General features: G+C 36.2%; 1 pseudogene across 1 annotated transcript; it reads right to left on the reverse strand.

The window, feature by feature from the left end:
- Positions 1–2,838: 2,838 nt before the first annotated feature.
- LOC145545167 (large ribosomal subunit protein eL43 pseudogene) lies at positions 2,839–3,224 on the reverse strand (annotated as a pseudogene). The gene has a single exon (XR_014081926.1). The product of XR_014081926.1 is annotated as a large ribosomal subunit protein eL43 pseudogene (transcript).
- Positions 3,225–23,433: the final 20,209 nt, after the last annotated feature.

The following is a 23,433-nucleotide window of genomic DNA, read 5'->3' on the forward strand; positions in this document are numbered from 1 at the left end:
GACCTCTGGGAGATGGGGGTATCCCACTCAGTCAATAGATGTTAAGCACCTACCAGGTACCAACATTGTGGAACCTTAGGAAATACCTTTATGTAAAAGCAGAAAGGGGGCCCTGTTTAATGTATCTTTATAACTTTGGGAGGCTCAGCATTCCTTCATAGCTTTCCACAGCATCATAATTTTATTTTTGGGAATCATCTCTCTTGTGTGTATGTTTTTTCAAGGCAGGAAAATCCAGATTCATACCTTTTATTCTGGAGTTCAAAGAAGCTAGAGGCTCTCTCCTCATTCTCTTTGCCCACAAGAAGGCACATGACCTCTGTTTAGCGCATCAGAAGGTCTTTACTGGCCCCTTGAATTGTAACTAATTGAATCAAATATAAGAGTGGTCTTCAGCGCTCACTCATGATAATCTGGATGTCCCTAATATGAGGCCACTGCCGAGATTTATCTTTCTTAGTCCCCTAAACTCTCTTTCCTGTCCAGGACAGAGCTTTATTCCTCTGTTCTTCTGTCAGTTCTGGGAATATATCAATTCTACCCTCATATTCTTCCAACAGATCTTTTTTAGCCAGGGACAGAATTTTTTTAGCCAAGGGTCCTCATTGATGAACCTCAGTCTAGAGCTAGTGACTGTCTTCAAAGCTCCAAGGACAAAGACTCACTTGAGATTTGATCAGATGATTGAAAATCACCCTGGTTTGTATTCCTAGCTGAACACACCCAACTTGTACTAGACCCTGGTGAGTGAGAGCTCAGGTTTTCATTAACATCATATGACCATAGGCAAATGTAGGTAATGAAGTTGTTTGATGAAGAGGATAAAAGAGGAAAGGAGGCTTTGTGTTATAAACAACCACCAGCAGAGGAAAGGAGGCAGAGGCAAGGACATACCTCCTCAGCCTGTGTAAAAGGAGGGGGCAGCAAGACTCAGCCCAGGAATAAGAACACAGGAAGTGAACACAGACATGGCAATATTTCCCAAATAAGAAAAAAGGAAAATGGAATTCCCACAAGTCTTCAGAGGGTTGTGTGGGCATGTAAGAGAGATAACTGCCAAAATCAGACAGTGACATGCCCAAGGCCTTGTCCCAGGGGAACCTGGGAGCCTGTTAGCAGCCATGCTTTCTTGGGAACACTCATTGACACAAAGACTCCCCTTAACTGCCCGCACACAGACACTACAGGCTTCCCTTGCTCTAGACCAGATTCTATAGGAACTGCAGAACAGGGTCCTTCCATTGGTTTCTCTTGTGTGTGTTTGTGTTTGTGTTTGTGTGAGAGACAGACAGACAGACACAGACAAACACAGAGACAGAGATACAGAGAAATGGAGACAGAGATGCAGTGAAACAGAGGGAGAGAGAGAATAAGAATGTGAGTCAGAAACAGAGAGAGATGGAGAGAGGACTAAATTTTAGCTTCTCAGGACTTTATTCTCTCCCTTGGAGAGAAAACCCTTTCTCATGTGTTTGACTCAGTCTCCCTAAATCATCCCTCTTCTCCTGCCCACCCCTCCTGCTGCCTACCTGTTGTCTCTCCTGTTCCTCCAAACCCATTGCACTTGCCTCTTCCTTTCCTCTTCTTTTTGCTCCTGTCTCTAACCTTTCCTTTACCCTTTTTGGGGGACTTAGACATGCTCAATCCTTGCTTATTTCTTCTGCCAACTAATTGTCCTAATATTTTATTCAGGGAGAAAGCTATTCTGGAAATCAAATTTTCCTATCAGGAATTGCAAAACCGATATAGGAGCTTTAAACATCTGTAATCTCAGGAAAACTTTAGGAATTAAAAAACTTAGGTGTATAAAATTTTCAAAACCATAACGTTTCCAAAGTGAATGTCTTCTCATTGGAGGTATTTTTACCTCTTCTGTACAGTTTTACAGGAGATTTTCCTCACTATTCTTTTCAAAGTACTTCTTTGCAGTTAGTGCTTTTCAGCCTCAGTGTCTTTTCAAAGTTACTTTTCTGGGGACTGTTGATTTCAGGCCACTTCAACTGCATGAGTTATGCAAGTGTGAAAATTTTTTTGTTCTAAAAAAAGATGCTCCAACCTACTTTTCATACTCATAATAAGGCAAAAGGATAAAGACCAAAGTTCAGCATTGGTGGAGTCTTTTCTAGGAAAGGAAGAGCTAAGAAAATTTATACTATCCCATATCGATAACAGTCAAAGTGAGAATGAAGGCCTGATGATAAAACAGGTTCAAGTTATGCAGAGAACTGCATTTTAATTTTATTTATATTTACATTTTATTAGCATCACCTATTTTTTTACTTCCTCAGATATTAAAGGAAACACAAAACATTATACTGAATATAAGTATAAGAAGTTATATAAAGACCTAGATAATACAATGTGTCTGCAGTATAAAGCGAATTGTTCAGTTATTGAGACCCCATGGACTACAGCACGCCAGGCCTTCCTGTCTCTCAGTGTCTCTTGGAGTTTGCTCAAGTTCATGTCCACTGAGTTGGTAATGCTATCAAACATTCTCATCTACTGCTGCTCTCTTCTCCGTTTACTTTCAATCTTTCCTATCATCAGGGTCTTTTCCAATGAGTCAGCTCTTCGCATCAGGTGGCCAAGGTGTTGGACCTTCAGCTTCAGCATCAGCCCTTGTAGTGAGTATTCAGGACTGATTTCCTTTAGAATGGACTGGTTTGATCTCCTTGCAGTCCAAGGGACTCTCAAGAGTCTTCTCCAACACCACAGTTGAAAAGCATCAATTCTTTTGTGCTCAGTCTTCTTTATAGTCCAACTCTCACATCCATACATGACTTCTGGAAAAAACATAGCTTTGACTATACAGACCTTCGTCAGCAAAGTGATATCTTTGTTTTTTATTTTTTATTTTTGTTACATAAATTAACCCATTTATTATAGGCTAGCAACATTATCAAATGGTGGTGCTTCTACTGGTCCTTCAATTCCTTCAGTCTTCTGATGGCAGACTTTACTGTGACAGCAGAAGTGGTGTTGTAGGTCCAGGCACCACCAGCTACTGTTTTCATGCAGGAACCACAGTGCCAAATGCCCACAGCTCTTCTCTTCATCTTGGTTTTGCCACAGAAGGAGCAGGTATACTTGGCGTGCTGACTGATTTCAATTTTCTTCACCATTTTCCTGAGGGAGGCACCATAACGAGTCCCGTATTTGCCCACGATTCTGACCTTCTTGGTGCGTTTCGCCATGTTAACACAACCTAGACCCGAGCCCAAGAGCTCTTTGTTTTTTAATAGCTGTCTAGGTTTGTCATAGCATGAAGTGAATATTTATCTGATTTTGGAAATTTCCTTTTTGTCAATTAGTACCAGTTCTCCAGTAAGTGCGTTAAACTGTGGACACTCACTGCCTTTGAAAAACTTAGAATCTAAGGAGAATTAAATCTTTAAATACAATCTGTCTTTGTGTATCTCAGCATGTTTCTGTGTGTCTACACACACATATTTAAATGAAACCATGAAACATATGTGAGGCTCAATACATATGAACCATCATTTAGGAAATCTTTAGGCATTACAGAATTCCCCGATGTCTCTTAGAAACAAATGTCTGTTTCTCATAAACTTATTGATAGAAATGCCAAATGAAATAAAATGTCACAGGCATGATAAAGAACTGATTGAAGAATTTGCTGACTATTTTACCAGCAGTTTTTCCATCTTTGGTATTGCTTCTGTTAATGAACAGCATGTGTCCCCTCACAATTGATTGTGGAAAACTTCATTATCAGAGGTGGAAATCAAAAAGATGGACCCCTGAACATGATTCCCTGTCCTTTGTTTATTAGCGGAACTTTATATCTTGGTCTACATTCTCTCCTCCATGGTGGCCCTTGCAAAGTTTGTGGTGACTTTCTAGCCATAGAATTGTAGAATCCTCTTACTTTTACAGTCGTTATGTTTCTATCAGTTAGCGTCACTCAGCTGCAAGCTACACCATTCTCAAATAACTGAGACTCAAAAATGAAGGCCTTTAATTTTCCTACAGAGTGAGAATTCTGGGAGTAGGTGGCTCTAGATTTGGTAAAGAAACCCAAAGTTCATGTCAAGAAACTAGTTTTCCATCTGTCTTCTCTGCCATCCTCAGCTTGTGGATGTTTTGGTCCTTAAGCTGCAAGATGGCTACTGAGGAAGCATGATCTCATGACTTCATGTTTGCTTTAGAGAATGGGCTGGAGGAAAGTGGCTTTTTTGTGTGTCAGGAAGACAAGTCTCTCCCAAGCTTTTTATTAGGCTTTCCTTTGTAACTTATTGGGAGAATTGGATCACATGGTCCCCCATTTCTGCCCAAAAGATGCACAGCATATTAGCCTAATGATTAACTAGCAAAGGAGGCTATGAGTGCTAGCGAGGTATTTAAACAAGCCAGAGACATCTCCTGGGGCTGAGCTTGTAGACACACTGTCCTCTTCCAACATGATGATCAATTCCTTTGGCAGAGAAGAAGGGGGAAAGGCTGTTGAGTAAGTTTTGCTAGTTTCCCAAGCTGTGGCTTCCATGACATCGCTCTCCATCTCTTATGACTCAGCAGTGGGAGTATTCTGAATGTTCACCTGGGTTTTAAGTCTTCCAATCAGAAAACCTCCTCATTATGGATTTGGAGAGAAAGGCAGTTTTAACTCACCATTCCATAGCTTGCCACATACAATTCACAGCTTCCCATTTATATGCTTTCTCAGCTCATTTTTGTTAAACTTAAGAGATTCTACCTTCAAATTATGCTTTTATCTTTTTAAAAAACATTTTTCTCCCCTATGGCTGCTTCTATCCAGATGCAAAATAAAGAGGAGGAAAAGTTTGTTTATCTGGTAACTTTTGGTTATCTTCTCTAAATTCAGGACCCATTAGCCTCTGCCAGGATATAGTTTATGATGTAGGATATTTATGCTCTCTTGTTTCTACTGTTAAACACTCTGTAGGCTGCTCCACCTTGCCCATGAATGTTTAACTATATGTATAATGATCCTGCCAGGATTGATTTTTCATTATAGAGGTCATTTTCCAAAGAGCTTTGTCACTATTTTAAAAATCACATTTTAGCATGTTGATATAAAAAACAGTCCTAACCTCAATTTTGTGTAGCAGTTTTTTTCACAGAAGAAAAGGATATTTTTTAGGCATTTCATATTATTCATATGATATTGATAAGTTGAAAGTATTGAAAAGTCTAAAGTATCCATTTAGACTTTTTTTTGTTTAGAAAATTGATTTCTAAACAATTGAAAATGCAGACAAATGTAAGTTAGGCATGTTCAAGGGTACTATGTGATGTTTACAAATCAGTAATTTTCCACCAACATAATATATTATATCTAGCTAACAGTTCCAAGTATTCCTGCCATCCTAGATCAAGAAAAATGAGATGTAAATGAAAATTAATGTTTTGGTTTTTAAATGGGTGCTTCTTTTATCTTTTGTATTAGAGGTCTTACTCTTCTAGATTTTAATTGTTCTTTCATCTCCCATCACTTATTCATTTTCAGTTTAAGTCTCATTTCTAAGTGAATAACGTTTTCATATTATGTTGTCCCATTGTCTTGATCACCTGAAATCAGGTACAAGTGGTTTAGCTGGTTCTCAGTGGGGAAGTTCAGGGAGGGGTTGGAGCTAAAGAGAGATGACTAGAGAGGATGATCGCAGACTGCCCTCTGTGATAATTTAATATTAAAAAAATGAAAGCTTTTTCCTCCACACAAAAAAAATATTCACAAGGACTTCCAGAAAGACATGAAGGATAGTGGTTATGTTTCCTTGGGCCCTAAATCTTTTCTGCAGATCTTCATAATAGAATGAAGGAGGGAAAGAACATGTGATTATTTCTTTCCTTCATGTTCTTGAGAGCCATATATCCTAAGATATCATAGAACTTAGCAAAATAGCTTGGATGCTGATTGAAAGGCAGACTCAGAGTCTAGAAATGCAAAATAACAGCCCATATGCCAAACCACATGCATCGTAAGCCTTGATACTTCTGAAGGAAGATTTAAAAGGTGACAAAGAATTCCAAATTTGGAACCCACAGAGACATCTGGTATCTTAGAACTTTCCACTTGCTCTTGGCAGATATTTCAGCTAATTTTCCCACCTTGGTCAGAGTGTATAATGCTTTCTTAGCTTATTCTGATTTTAACATATTCTCTGTATTCCACTGTTACTGTGAAATGGCCCTACTCTCAGGACCAACCATTTAATTTTAACACTTAGATCATTTAGCAATTTCTTAGAACAAAAATAAGGGAGTAGAATTTAATTAACATAATGAGTACACTATCAACCTTTTTTGGGGTGACATTTTTGTATATTTCCAATACTTGGTCTTCAAACAGATGCATGTAAAAAACATGACAGATGAATCAAAATATAGAAAAAGCATTGCATTCCAAATGGTGATTTTCCTCACCAGCAGGCATGCAGTGGCTCTTCAGTATCAAATAGATAGTACCAACAACTATTCTGGGAGGTATCCTCACGATGCTGCTGGCTAGGAGCTGGTCTGTGTCTACTTGAAGGTTTCATTAGTCTGGGTCCACATCTGCCCAATGTGGATGGTAGAATAGCCTGAGGATTTGAGGAGACTGATGAGGCTTTGAGATAATTACTCTAAATAATGTGCTAAGTTGTGCATACACTACTGAGTATAAAGAGGGCTCAGTTGAAATTGAATACTATGAATATTTAGTAATGTCAACCACCCCTCGTTAATATGCTCATCAACAGTGTCATAAATTATGTTCCTTTTAGAGAGGAACGGGACCATCTTACGAAACTTTCAGATTAGGAAACTGAGATACAAATAAGCTAAAGGAGTTGCCCAAGTCTACACTGCAAATGGTAGAACAGTTCTCATTTGTAGACTACATCTAAGTACAGTATTTATAGGGAGCTCAAAGTATGACTAACGTTTTTCAGTAGTATAACCCCGATTTTTATTCGGGGTACCAAATACCATATTTTCAGCTTCTCTTATAGCTATGGTGACCATGTGACCAAGATCTTTCTAATGAGAAATAAACAAAAGTTGTTGGGTGAGACATCCAGGAAGAATCTTTAAAAGGGGAACTTGGTCAAGACCAAATCTTTTGCCTTAATTCTGCTCCTTCCTGAAACACAGAGACGATGACTGGTGCTTCAGCAGCTATATATTATATTTCAAGACTACGAGTTAACTTGCTGTCTCTCTAGTAACTCTCCCTTCTTTTGAAACAGCAGAAGTTCCAAGGTCCAGGAATTCCTTCTGGTCGTGGAGAGTCTCCCAGTGAGGTGGGAGGTGGCTGTGACTCACTGTAGGGTCACAGACACTGGCTGTAGCCATTCTTGGGAGCTCCTGTTACCATGCGGACACTGGTGATGGTGGGTGCCATTGTCTATGACTGACTTTTTTTATTAAGTATAATATACTTACAAAATTACAGTAGATTCACGTATACAACAATGATGATATTTCTATACATTTCAGAGTGATCACCACAGTAAATCTACTTGCCATCTGTCACTATACAAAGTTATTGCAGTATTACTGATTATATCCCTTATAATGTACATTGTATTTCTGTGACTTATTTGTTTTATAACTGAAAGTTTGTACCTCTTAACTTCACACACCTTTTCCATTCTCTGGCAACCACCCAGTTTGTTCTCTGTATCTATGAACCTGTTTCTGTTTTGCTGTATTTGATTGCTTTTTTAGATTCTACATAAAAATGAGACCATATCATATTTATCTATCTTTGACATTTCACTTAGCATAACATCTTCTAGGCCTATTTGTGTTGTCACAAAAATCAAAATTTCATTCTTTTTATGGCTGAATAATATTCCATAGTGGTGTGTGTGTGTGTGTACATGTGTGTGTACATACCATATCTTCTTTAGTCAACTATTTATGGATACTTAGGTTGGTTCCATATCTTGGCTATTGTTAATAATGCTGAAATGAACATGGGGTGCATATAACTTCTTAAATTAGTGTCTTTAGTTTTCTGTGGAAAAGTCCAGAAGTGGAATTACTGGATCATGTTGTTGTTCAGTCACTAAATCGTGTCCAATTCTTTGCAAACCCATGGACTGCAGCATACCGGTCTTCCCTGTCCTCCACTATCTCCCAGAGTTTGCTCAAATTCATGTCCATTGAGTCAATGATGCTATCTAACCATCTCATCCTCTGCTGTCCTCTTCTCCTTTTGCCTTCAATATTTCCCAGCATCAGGGTCTTTTCCAATGAATAAGCTCTTTGCATCAGATGGCCAAAGTATTGAAGTTTCAGCTTTAGCATCAATCCTTCCAATGAATATTCAGGACTGATTTCCTTTAGGATTGACTGGTTTGATCTCTCTGTTGTTCAAGGGACTTTCAAGAGTCCTCTCCAGCATCAGTTCTTCAGTGCTCAGCCTTCTGTATGGTCCAAGTCTCACATCCATACATGACTATTGGAAAAACCATAGCTTTGACTATATGTACCTTTGTCGGCAAAGTGATGTCTCTGTTTTTTAATACGCTGTCTAGGTTTGCCATTGCTTTCCTTCCAAGGAGCAAGTGCCTTTTAATTTCATGGCTGCAGTGACCATCCACAGTAATTTTGGAGCCCAAGAAAAGAAAATCTGTAACTGCTTCTATTTTTCCCCTTCTATTTGCCATGAAGTGATGGGACCTGATGCCATGATCTCAGATGTTTTAATGTTGAGTTTTAAGCCAGCTTTTTCACTCTCTTCTTTCACCCTCATCAAGAGGCTTTTTAGTTCCTCTTTGCTTTCTACCATTAGAGTAGTAACATCTGCATATCTGAGGGAGCTGATATTTCTTCTGGAAATCTTGATTCCAGCTTGTGACTCAAACAGCTTGTGATCCATACTGAATCATACGGTAGTTCTATTTTTTGAAGAACCTCTACTATTTTCCATGGCTGTACCAATTTGCATTCCTAACAATAGTGCAGAGGGTTCTCTTTTCTTCACATTCTTGTCAACACTTGTTATTTGGCTTTTTTTCTTTTTATAATAGTCATTCTGATAGGTATGAGGCAATATCTCATTGTGGTTTTAATTTGCATTTTCCTAATGATTAGTGATATTGAGCATCTTTTCAGGTGTCTGTTAGTCATCTGTATGTCTTATTTGTAAAAGTGTCTACTCAGGTCCTCTTCTCATTTTTGTTTCTCTTCTCATTTTTTAATCAGGTTACTTATTTTTCTGATGTTGAGCTGTATGATTTCTCCGTATATTTTAGATATTAAAAGTGTGAGTGTTAATCGCTCAGTTGTGTCCAACTCTTCGTGACCTCATGGACTGTAGCTAACCAGACTCCTCTGTCCATGGAGTTCTCCAGACAAAAATACTGTAGTGGGTTGTCATTCCTTTCTCCGGAGGATCCTCCTGACTCAGGGCTCAAACCTGGGTCTCTTGCACTGCAGGCAGATTCTTGACCATCTGAGTCACTAGGGAAGCCCCATTTTTGATATTACCCCTTTATCAAATATATTGTTTGAAAATATTTTCACTCACTCAGTAGTCTGCCTTATCACTTTATTGACAGTTTTTTTTCTCTGTACAAAATCTTTTTAGTTTCGTATACTCTCACTTTTTACAGCATTATGCCATCTGCAAATAGTGGCAGCTTTACTTCTTTTCCAATTTGGATCCCTTTTATCTCTTTTTCTAGTCTAATTGCTGTGGCTAAGACTTTCAGTATTATGTTGAATAACATTGGTAAGAGTAGTCATTTTTGTTATTTTCATGATCTCACAGGAAATACATTCAGATTTTCACCAGTAAGTATGCCCTTGGCTGTGGGTTTTTCATACATGGCTTTATGTTGAGGTATGTTTTGTCTATACCCACTTTGTTAAGAGTTTTTATCATAAATGAATGTTGAATTTTGTCAAATACTTTTTCTACATCTATTAAGGTAATCGTATGATTTTTATTCTCCATTATGTTAGCGTGGTATGTCACATTTATTAAATTGCAGATGTTGAACTGTCCTTGCATCTCTGGGATAAATCTCACTTGATTATGGTTTATGATCCGTTTAATGTATTATAAAATTCAATTTGCTAATATTTTGTTGAGAATTTTTATATCAATGTTCATCAGTGATATTGGCCTGTAATTTTCTTCTTTTTTTGTTTTCATCTGTTTTTTCTATCAGGGTAATGCTGGCCTCATAGTTTGAGAAGCATAGGTGTAGCTCTTCCTTAAATGTTTGACAGAGTTCATCTGTGATGCTGTCCAGTCCCAAAATTTTGTTTTTGGGGAGTATTTTGATTACTGATTCAGTTTCATTACTGGGAATTAGTCTGTTTATATTTTCTACTTCTTCTAATTCAGTCTGAGGAGACTGTACATTTTTGAAAAAATTATTTCTTCTAGGATACCCATTTGATTGGCATAAACTTGTTTGTAGTAATGTCATGTGATCCTTTGCATTTCTATAGTGTTGATGTGATATCTCTTTTTTAAATTTCTATTTGGACTCTCTTTTTTTCTCTTGATGGGTCTGATTAAAGGTTTATCAATTTTGTTTATCTTTTCTAAGAACTAGCTCTCCGTTTCATTGATCTTTTCTATTGTGTTTTAATCTCTATTTTATCTATTTCTGCTCGAACTTTATATTTTAATAGTTTCTGTTAACCTTGGGTTTTGTGTTTTCTCCTTTTTTTTAGCTTTTTTATAAAAAAAATCAGTTTTATGCTCTTTTTTTTCTAGTTTCCTTCAGGTGTAAGATTGCATTGTTTATGTGAGATTTCTCTTATTTTCTGAGGTAGGCTTGTATTGCTGTGAACTTCCCTTTAAAACTGCTTTTGCTGCGTTCCATAGATTTTGGATTATTGTGCTTCTATTTTCATTTGAATCCACATATTTTTTGATTTCCAGTTTGATTCTTCTGTGACCCATTGGTTGTTTTGTAACATGTTGTTTAGCCTCCATGTGTTACGTTTTTTGAAGTTTTTTTTCTTTTCCTTGTAGTTGATTTCTAGTTTCATGACATTGTGGTCAGAAAAGATGCTTGATATGACTTCAGTCTTACCTTTATTAAGATTTCTTTCGTGACCTAGATACACTCTGTCCTGGAGAGCATTTCATGTGTGCTTGAAAAGAACATGTTCTGCTGCTTTTGGGTGGAATGCGTCATATGTTTTATATATGGATATGCATATGTATATGCACGTATATGGTGATGGACAGGAAAGCCTGGCATGCTGCAGTTCATGGGGTTGCAAAGAGTCAGACATGACTGAGCAACTGAACTGATATGTGCATCTATCTGGTCTCATATGTCATTTAAGGCCAATTCTCCTATTCATTTTCTGTCTGGATGATCTATTCATGGATGGGCTGGGGTGTTAAAGTCTCCCACTATTATTGTGTTTCTGTTGATTTCTTCTTTATTAATTATATGCATTTCACTAAAAGAATAACCACGTAACTGTAAAAATTAAAGCATAAAAAGGAAATGTTCTTGTTCAAGATAACAAATAATATTAAAACATATTTTGCTTAGAGAATTTGGATGTTTTTAAAAGAGGGATGGTGATAAAAGTAATTTCATACTTTTATAATTGGGTTGTAGAGAGTGGTGAGAGGAGAGTAAGAAAATGCATGAGCATAAGCTGTTACATACAGAGTGGATAAACAGCAAGATCTTACTGTATAGCGCAGGGAACTATATTCAGTATCCTGTGATAAACCATAGTGAAAAAGAATATGGAAAAAAGAATGTTTATATCTGTATAACTGAATCAGCTTGTATACAGTAGAAATTAACACATTGTAAATCAACTATACTTCAGTGAAATAAATTAAAAAATAAAATACATGAGGAAAAATATACTAGAAATGATTTTAAGTATAATAAGTATTATTATTTATAATGATACTATTATCTATAATGGTGACCTTTTTGTAACAAGGAAACTGAGCTGATACTCTACTTTCAACACACTGGAAATGAGATAACCAAAAAATCAGATGTAAGAATCAAAGGGAGTAATAATAGTTTACATTTATTAAGCATTCACTTATCTTTGTGATGACTATATCCTCACACAGAATAGTTTATACAGAAAGTGTTTTTATAGGTAGTATCTGATTTGATGCTTATGGTGTTATAAGAACATGCAGGGGAGTTATTTTTAATACCTATTTAATAATAAAGGAAAATGCTCCAAGGGGGAAGATGACATGTTCAGGTGGAAAAGACAGGTTGATATCTTTTTATAACTTGATAGTAAATGCATGTGTTTATTGAATTATATCTTTGTGAATAGATTTGGGGCTTTTTGCCCTACCTCATTCTCTTCTTATCAACTGAAATGTTACCCTTATTCAGATTTCCAAATTTTACATTATTATTAAAGTTTTTTTGGTAAGGTAATGTTTAAAATATTTAGCAATCAGAATGATGTGGACAGCAACTAATCAAAGTGGTTGCTGGGATGGGTGCCAGTTCAGCAGGATGCCCCTCCTCACAATGGGACAGATGAGTGAGTGTGTTTTCGCTAAGTAACAGCCCTATGACAGACACCCAACTTCTGTCTGAAGGAGTTCAGAGCAGATTTTTGACACATATGTAGACTGCCCAAAGGTGGACTCTTTTTAGACATGACAGTATACAAAGGCTCAAATGTTGTCTTTTTTTAATTGCTTATTTCTTTCTTCTCTGTTAACTCCATTTTCAGAAGGGCTGTCCCCTTGTAATGCAAGATGACTTATAATAGCTCCAGATTTATATTCTATGTCCTCAGCAAAAATCAGCATCTCTCTATTGGTTTCCTGAGTAAGAGTCTTAGGACTAACTTTGAACTGGCTCTGATTAGTGGCCATCCTTGTGGCTAAGGGAAAGAGATGTAATAAGCATTAAAGATGGCAGTAGACTCCACCCAGACCATTAGATTAAGAGTAAGAAGCAGAGTTCCTGAAGGAAAACCAAGGCTGCACCCAAAACAACCGGGAAAAGTAACAGTTACTGACAAACTCCACCCTCTCTTCTGAGTTCTTATACTATACCTTTATTACTTTAAATGTTTTTTTCTAAATTATAAATGAAATGTACTCTCATTTAGGAAACTTGAAAGATTGAGTTAAATATAAGAATGAATTATAAAATAAAGAAAAATATAAAAATGACATGTTACTGAATTAGTGATGAAGAAAAATTATAATGTCTATAGCAGCATGTGTGTGCTGTGCTAAGTCACTTCAGTCCTGTCCACCTCTTTGCAATCTCATTGGCTGTAGCCCTCCAGGCTCCTCTGTCCATGGACTTTTCCAGGCAAGAATACTGCAGCGGGTTGCCATTTCCTTCTCCAGTGGATCTTCCTGACCCAGTAATTGAACCTGAGTCTCCTGCATTGCAGGAAGATTCTTTACCATCTGAGCTCCCAGGGAAGCCCATAATTCACTTCAAATAATCAGGTGTAAAGCAGTTAGATTATTCATTATGACTTAGAAACAACCAAGTCGACTTTATTCTACCCCATCCTACAGTACCTTTAATATTTTCCTTTATAAGCCTAATTGGAGTCATAGGTTTTATTACGGAATTTTAAAATATCCCTGATAACTATAAGTAAAATAACTTTTGTTTAATAGTGTTACCAGAACTTAGTAAGAATTCTTAAAATAAAATACATATTATCTCCTTTGTATAATGTATATAATGAAAGTAGAAAATGAAAAATAAGTTGTATACAAAAGAAAACTGGTTTCTAAAGTTTGAAGATATCATAGTAATTGGAAATTACATTGCTACAATTATACATATATTGCTCCATCTGCTAATTTCTTTAGCCTGATAACTTAAAATTTTTAAACAATAGTTTTGGGTTTTTATCTAAATGAGTGAACCTTTTCATGGACTCTTTAGTCAAAAAGAATAGCCATATATGACCAAGAATTTTATCTTTGAAAATCAACTACATGCAGCACTGTCCAATAGAAGCATAATGAAAGCCATAACTGTGAACTAATATATCATTTGAAATTTTCTAGTAACCACATGGAAGGGAAACAAATGAAATTAATTGTGATAATATATTTCATTTAACCTAATGTGTCCAAACTATTATCATTTCAAAATGTAATCAATACAAAACTTTTAGTGACATACTGCATATTTTTTTCATGTTAATTCTTAAAATCCAGTGTGGTTTACACTTATAGTATATCTTACTTCTCACAAAGCACATCTCAGGGGCTTGACAAACCCATGTGGCTAGTGGCTACCTCTTTGCACCACATGGATCTACTAGAATGGGCCAAAGATTTTTAATAAGCCAAGGTTTTTCCTATTGTTAATATTAAGGCTTGAATTTCTAATGCATTCTTTGACAATTTCAGTCCTCAGCCTGACTGGCTATAGCTGGACTGATTCTATGAAATTTGACAAGATAATCTGTTGAGGTTATATAAGCAGGCAACAGGGAATTTGGGTATCACTATAAATTATTTTCATGTACATTACTTATCCTGAATTTATGCATCAACTTATGTTTGTGAATTTCAGAGACCAACATGTTTTAGCTCAAGGTTCTTATCCTTAATCCCAAAGCATGATGATCTAATGTGAAGAGAATCATTCATGACACACCCAATAACAGAAAGGGAAAGTTGAAGGTCTTAGAAGTACAGCAGAATGCTTCAAAGTGGTTAGTAGGGTATTGTTTTCCTGGTATAAGTGGTTAGTAGGGTGTTGTTTTCCTGGTATAATGGCGCTTCATAAGTGTTATAATCAACAAGGTACAATTTGGGAAAGGCTTCCACATGTTTGCTTATTTATTAAAAGTCTTCTTTTAATTGTTGTTTTACTCAAGTCATAAAGAAAGAATTTTAGTATAAACCAATACCCCAAAGTATTGCCAAAGCATGAGTTTGTTCTGCATGACAGCAAATCTGGGGAAATACAGAGACGGTAGGACAGAGATACAACTTGGTTTTATGCTTTTATTTTTATTTTTAAATAAATCTAAAGCTATTTGCTGCTGCTGCTGCTGCTAAGTCGCTTCAGTCATGTCTGACTCTGTGCTAGGAACTGTTTAAAAAAGATCTTAATGAACCGGATTACTACAATGGTGTGGTTAGTCACCCAGAGCCAGACATTCTGAAGTGAGAAGTCAAGTGGGCCTAAAGAAGCACTGCTGTTAATAAAGCTAGTGGATGTGATGAAATTCCAGCAGAACTATTCAAATCCCTAAAGGAGGATGCCATCAAGGTGTTGCATTCATTATGTCAGCAAATCTGGAAGACCCAGCAGAAGCCACAGAACTAGAAAAAGTCAATCCTCATCCCAATTCCCAAGAAAGGTAGTACTAAAGAATGTGCTAACCATCAGACAACTGCACTCATCTCCCATGCTAGCAAGGCCATGCTTAAAATCTTGCATACTAGGCTCTAGCATTATGCGAACCAAGAATTTCCAGATGTCCAAGCTGGGTTTAGAAAAGACTGAGGAGCTAGAGATCAAATTGCCAACATTCACTGTATTATAGAGAAAGCCGGGGAATTTCAGAAAAATATCTATCTCTGTTTCATTGACAACGCTAAAGACTTTGACTGTGTGGATCATGACAAACTGTGGAAAGCTCTTAGAGAGATGGGAATACCCGACCATCTTACCCATTGCCTGAGAAATCTATATGCAAGTCAAGAAGCAAACAGTTAGAAGCCTGTATGGAGCAACTGATTGGTTCAAGATCGAGAAAGGAGTACGGCAGGGCTGTCTGCTGTCACCCTGTTTATTTAACCTATACTCTGAGCAGATCATGAGAAATGCCGGGCTGGATGAGTTATAAACCAGAATCAAGATAGGCGGGAGAAACATCAACCACCTCAGATATGTGGATGATACCACTCTAATTGCAGAAGGCAAAGAGGAACTAAAGAGCCTCTTGATGAGGGTGAAGGAGGAGAGTGAAAGAGCCAGCTTAAGAATAAATATTAAAATAAAAAAACTAAGATCATGGCATCTGGCCCCATTACTTCATGGCAAATAGAAGGTGAAAATGTGGAAGTAGTGACAAATTTCCTCTTCTTGGGCTCCAAAATCACTGCAGACAGTGACTGTGGCCAGAAATCAGAAGACAATTGCTTCTTGGCAGGAAAGTGATGACAAACCTATACAGTGTTTTGAAAAGAAGAGACATTACTCTGCTGACTAAGGTCCATATAGTCAAGGCTGTAGTCTCCCCAGTCAAGACTAAGGTTCATATAGTCAAGACTACGGTCTCACAACTGTCACGTACTGTTGTGAGAGCTGGACCGTAAAGAAGGCAGAGTGCCAAGGAATTGATGCCTTCGAAATGTGGTGCAGAGAAGACTCCTGAAAGTCTCTTCAACAGCAAGGAGTTCAAACCGGACTGATGCTGAAGCTGAAACTCCAGTATTTTGGTCATCTGATATGCACAGATGATTCACTGGAAAAGTCCCTGATGCTGGGACAGATCGAGGGCAGAAGGAGAGGAGGGCATCAGAGGATGAGGTGGCTGGACCTCATCACCGGCGCAATGAGTATGAACTTGGCCAGACTCCGGGAAATGGTGAAGGACAGGGAGGCCTGGCATGCTGCAATCCATGCGGTCACAAAGAGTCGGACACACTGGGTGACTGAACAACAGCAAAGGCTAGTTAGATGGATTGATTACTTAAGCAAATTCCCTGGGCTGCACTTTAAATATATTAAATGGAAAGAGTAAATGGAACAGGCCTGTGTTTTAATGTAGTGCATAAAATCAGTAGATACCAGTAATTCTTCAGCTTGAGTATATTTATAATGTCCACATATCCTACATTTCCTTAAATGGTTTCCATTCAAATACTCCTATTCCATTTCTATCTCATTTTTGGCTTAACAAAGATATTCCATGTCTAACATATATTTCTTTCTTTCTCAAAAACAAACAATGCAACTTTAACTTCTGGGAAGATTTCCAAAATTGATGCAGTGGTGATGAAATTTTCCCACATAAGGTAGAATTTGGAACCATGAAAAAGATGATTGTGTTCAACATCATTTTCTCTGCAAATAATATCATGCTTGCTTAACAGAATCCAGTGTAGATTTAAATTATTATTCATTAACTACAAGAAAGTACATGGACATCATTTCTGTAGTGGAAAGTCATATCACAAGTGTTGCATGAAGTATGTATGTCCATATGTTAAGAATATTTACCAGGCTACCTTGAGAAAAACATTTGTGATAGAAATTAGAAATGCTGGATATTGTTATACTGACTCATCTATCAATTCAGTTCAGTTGCTCAGTTGTGTCCAACTCTTTGCGACCCCATGGAGTACAACATGAAAAGGTTTTCCTGTCCATCACCAACTCCTGGAGCTTGCTCAAACTCATGTCCATCCAAGTCAGGGATGCCATCCAACCATCTCATCCTCTGTCGTCCCCTTCTCCTTCTGCCTTCAATCTTTCCCAGCATCATGGTCTTTTCAAATGAGTCAGTTCTTTGCGAAGTTCTTGACCAAAGTACTGGAGCTTCAGCTTCAGCATCAGTCCTTCCAATGCATATTCAGGACTGATTTCCTTTCAGTTCAGTTCAGTTCAGTCGCTCAGTCATGTCCGACTCTTTGCGACCCCATGAATCGCAGCACACCAGGCCTCCCTGTCCATCATCAACTCCTGGAGCCTACCCAAACCCATGTCCATCAAGTCAGTGATGCCATCCAACCATCTCATCCTCTGTCGTCCCCTTCTCCTCCTGCCCCTAATCCTACCCAGCATTAGGGTCTTTTCCAGTGAGTCAACTCTTCGCATGAGGTGGCCAAAGTATTGGAGTTTCAGCCTCAACATCAGTCCTTCCAATGAACACCCAGGATTGATCTCCTTTAGGATGGATTGATTGGATCTCCTTGCAGTCCAAGGGACTCTTAAGAGTCTTCTCCAACACCACAGTTCAAAAGCATCAATTCGGCGGCACTCAGCTTTCTTCACCATCCAACTCTCACATCCATACATGACCACTGGAAAAACCATAGCCTTGACTAGATGGACTTTTGTTGGCAAAGTAATGTCTTTGCTTTTAAATATGCTATCTAGGTTGGCCATAACCTTCCTTCCAAGGAGTAAGCGTCTTTTAATTTCATGGCTGCAGTCAACATCTGCAGTGATTTTGGAACCCCCCCAAATAAAGTCTGACACTGTTTCCACTGTTTCCCCATCTATTTCCCTTGAAGTGATGAGACCAGATGCCATGATCTTAGTTTTCTGAACGTTGAGCTTTAAGCCAACTTTTTCACTCTCCTCTTTCATTTTCATCAAGAGGCTCTTTAGTTCTTCTTCACTTTCTGCCACAAGGGTGGTGTCATCTGCATATCTGAGGTTATTGATATTTCTCCCAGCAATCTTGATTCCAGCTTGTGTTTCTTCCAGCCTAGCATTTCTCATGATGTACTCTGCATATAAGTTAAATAAGCAGGGTGACAATATACAGCCTTGACGTACTCTTTTTCCTATTTGGAACCAGTCTGTTGTTCCATGTCCAGTTCTAACTGTTGCTTCCTTACCTGCATACAGGTTTCTCAAGAGACAGGTCAGATGGTCTGGTATTCCCATCTCTTTCAGAATTTTCCACAGTTATTGTGATCCTTTAAGACTCACCTATATTAAACCTCAATAGAAATAGAAAATGTTTGTGGCATTTTCTGAATGTGAGGATGAAAAACAATAATCCTCATCGATGATGGGGATTTCCTCTTTCCAATTCTCTTTATTTTCTCCTTCTGAAATTCCAGTGAAACATCTTTTCAGTCTTTTCTTCTCCATGACTTTCATATGTGTTGGTGCTGTATTTTGGGATTTCATCAGATCTGTCTTCCACTCTGCTAATTTTTTATTTTGTAAATATCAGCTCTGCTTAATCTACTGTGTAATTCATACAGATTAAAACAAAGATCTGTGAAGAGCTCTGTGTGCTGGGTCTTTTGCCTGGCTTCCTGTTCTTTTGTTTTATTTTTAACATTAACTTGAGATATACATACTTACAGGCTTCCCCGGTTGCTCAGTGGTTAAGAATCTGCGTGCAAGGCAGGAGCCACAGGAGCCGCAGGTTTGATCTCTGGGTCAGGACGGTCCCCTGGAGGAGGGAATGGCAACCCACTCCAGTATTCTTGCCTGCAGAATCCCTTGGACAGAGGAGCCTGGCAGACTACAGTTCGTAGTGTCACAAAGAGTCAGACAAGACTGAAGTGACCGAGTATGCACGCACATACATACATATGAGTGTATAACTTACTAATCATACTAAATGTATTCTTCAGTAAGTTTCTTTTGGATGTTTTTATTTCACTCTTTATTCTTTTGTGTATACTCCCTATGTTTTGAAATTACATGTCCTCTAGCTAATTATTAACAGATACACACACATACAACATTTTGTTGTGGTAAAAGAAGATAACATTAAATTTGTCATTGTAATAATTTTAAAGTGTACAGTTCAGTGGTATTAACTATTAATATATTTCTAATGTGCAGCCATCACCACATCACACAAAATGTGCACATGAAACTGTCTAGTTCTGTAAATCTTTATCTACACAAACAGAAACTTTCTACCTATTAAGCTGTCAGTCTCAATTTCCCTGGTAAATTGGGCTTCCCTGGTGGATCAGACGGTAAAGAATCTGTGTGCAACGCAGGAGACCTGGGTTTGATCCCTGGGTCGGGAAGATCCCCTGAAGAGAATGGCAACCCTCTCCAGTATCCTTGCCTGGAGAATCCCGTGGACAAAGGAGCCTGGCAGGCTACAGCCCACAGGGTTGCAAAGAGTTGGACAAAACTGAACAACTAACACACACACTGAATTCACCACTCTCCCAACTCCTGGCAAAAAATAATCAACCTTCTGTCTATATGGATTAGCCTGTTCTGGACATTTCATACAAATGTAATTGTATAATATGTGTCCTGACTTCTTTCACTTAGCATGTTTTCAAGGTCCATCTATCTTGTAGTATGTACCAGTAGCATATGCAGTAATTCTTTATACGGCTGAATAATAGTCTATTGAGTGACTATTTTTATTTTATTTATCCATTTATCTGTTGATGGACATTTGAGTTGTCTCTACCTTTTGGTTATTGTACATAGAGCTGCTGTTAACATTCTTGTACAAGTTTTTGTTTGAAAACCTGTTTCAATCCCTTTGCATATGTACATTGGGTTGGCCAGAAAATTCATTCAGGTTTTTCCCATAAAATGGTATGGAAAAACTCATACAAACTTTTTGGCCAACCCAGTACCTAGGAAGGAAATTACTGGGTTATATAGTAATTCCATGTTTAACTTTTTGAGGAAACACCAAATTTTTCTCCAAAGTACTGTAGCATTTTACATTTCCACCAGCAATGCACAAGGGTTCCAATTTCTCCACATCCTTCCAAACACTTGTAATTTTCCTTTTTTTTTTAAATGGCCATCCCAGTAGATGTAATGTCTCATATCACATACCCCAAGTGGTGTGTCAGTGTGGTTTTCATCTGCATTTCTTCAATGACTAAAGCCATTAGCATCTTTTCATGCGTTTATTGGCTACTTGGTTTTTTTTTTTGAGAAATGTGTGTTATGTCTACTATAAGTCATTTGTCCATTTTAAAATTGGATGGTTTGTCTTTTTGTTGCTGAGTTGTGAGTTCTTTTTATATTCTGGATACTAGACCCTTCTCAGGTATATGATTAGCAAATAGTTTCTCCCAGTTTGGCACAGCCCTCCTGGTCTGTGAATTGTCCTTTCATTTTCTTGATAGTATCTTTTGATGCTGGGAAGTCTTAAATTTTGTTGAAATCAAATTTATCTATTTTATCTTTTGTTGCTTGTACTTTTGATGTCATATTTATGAATCCATTGCCAAACAATTGCTAAAATCATGAAGATTCTCCCGTTTGCTTCTAAAAGTTTTATAGTAGTAGGCCTTAGATTTAGATCTTTGAATCATTATGAGTTAATTTTCATGCATAGTGTAAGATAAAGGCCCAACTTCATTCCTTTACATGTGGAAATCTACTTGTCCCAGCACCATTTGTCAAAGAGACTATTCTTTTCCCATTGAACAGTCCAGTTAATCTTGTTGAAAACTGATTATAAAACTCCTATTCTCTACCCCCCTCCAAAAATAAAATCACACTCTCCAGTTTTTCCTCCCAGGCTCTCTGCAGGTCTCTTTTTGCTCCAGCTTTTATTTTCGTTCCCCAGGCAGCAGCAGAAACATGTTCATTGGTTTTCATTGTTTTTGAGGACCTCATAGGCACTGCATTCTGTGACAGAAGTGGGTTATGCAAAACAAGGGGGAGACCCTGGCAGAAGTCTTTTGGGGAAACCTGGTTATGTCACAACAGAGAAACAAAATCCCATGGGAACAAGGTGCTTTCTGCTGCCTCTGATACTAGATACCCACGCTGGAAATGCAGGCTGTCATCTTCAAAAACATCTCCATGCCAGAGAAGAGGTGGAACTAGGTTAAAATACCATGAAGACCTCTTACCCTGTTTCAGTGGCTTTCTCTGGTGACTAAGCTTTTGGTTGCTAAAAATCTTCATCTGTTTTTTCTGAGTTCTAAAAAGTTGATTCCAATATGTCGTTTTGTTTCACCAAACTTTTAGTGTTTCTTGAGAGGGATGTCTCCTGGAGGTCCCTACCCTACCATATTTTCTGATATCCCCCTATCCTATATATTTTAAATTGCATATTTAATCTAACAAAGCCTGAAAGATTTCACTTTCTCTCAGAAATATAAGGATTTTAGAATGCTTTCACTCTAATCACATCTCAACCAACTTATTATAGGCTATTTCTCCCTATTATTCTAGTTCATGGCTGCTTCAAAATTCTCTGTGATAATGATAATATCAATGACGATGATAATGATTGTCACTGTTTCACAAAGCGATGTATAATTATTTTTTTCTCTCATTTATTAGCATAGCTCCCTATATTTCCACTGTAAATCGCACAACCCCCAAACCTGTATTGTCCAGCATGATAGCCACTAGTATAGTGTGGCTAATGCCCTTGAAATGTGGTTAGTGAGACTAAAGTGTTAAATTTTTTTTGTTAGTTTTAATTAACTTAAATTTAAATTAGAAAAACAAAATAGTTGTCTATTAAACACAATTTATTGTTTTGATAAGGACTACATTTTACTTTAAATGTTACCATTGAAACCTCGATGTGTTGGTACTAAACACCCACTAGATCTCAAAGACATGGTGAAAAAATTGATGTGAGTGATCTCATCAGTTTTTAAATATTGATTTCATGTTAAAACGATCATTTATAGTAATCTCTGTAAATACACTGTTTTTAAAATTATTTCACCTGTTTGTTTTTAATGGTCTTAATGTAGCTCCTTGGAATTATGAAATTACATATACGATTCTCTTGGTAGTTTTGCCTGAAACAATATGATTTTTCATCTTTCTGATAAGTAGATATATATAAAATTTAGAATTCCCATTAGTGAAGACTTTTAGGTAATAAACTTTCTTTTGTCTAATTTCATTTATATTTTATTTTATTTATATTTATTATTAACATAAACATTTTATATTATTATATAAAATATATTTTATTATATTAAATATGTATATAATATATAAATATATATTATATTTTAAATATACATTATATATTTATATATAAAAATTTATTTGTATATAAATCATTATATATATAAATATTATACATAAATTATATAATAAATAATAGTATATAAATTATATAACATGATTAATATAATTAAAATATATAATATAAAAATACAACATGTATTATTATTAATATATAATAATTATTAAAATATACTAGTAATATCTAATACATGATAAACTATATAATACAATTATTTAATATATATTAATACATAAATCACATACAATTTATATAATGTATAATAATTATATAAATGATTATATAAAATTTGTATATAGATATTATGAATATATATTATATTTCTATATATAATATTTTATATATATTATATTACACAACTATATATTTATACATATAATATTTTATAACATTTATATATTATATAATAATACAATAATATATATAATATAATGTATTATATATATTAATATATTATACTATCTAAACATATAATGTATATAACATATAATATATGATATTATATATATGTTATATTTACATATATAAATTTTTATATATACTATATTTTCTATACATTATGTTACATAATTATATATTTATACATATAATATTTTTGTAAAATTCATATATTATATAATTATATAACAATATAATATCTTATATTAATATATTATATATAATATAATACCTTATAATATATAAACATACAATATATATAATATATAATGTATATTATGTTACATACATAATATAATATAATTATATAATTAAACATAATTATATAATTATATATGATATATGGATTATATATATTAT

The sequence above is a fragment of the Giraffa tippelskirchi genome, chromosome 4 (genome assembly GCF_054371585.1).
Source record: "Giraffa tippelskirchi isolate mGirTip1 chromosome 4, T2T-mGirTip1v1.2.pri, whole genome shotgun sequence".
NCBI lineage: Eukaryota > Metazoa > Chordata > Mammalia > Artiodactyla > Giraffidae > Giraffa > Giraffa tippelskirchi.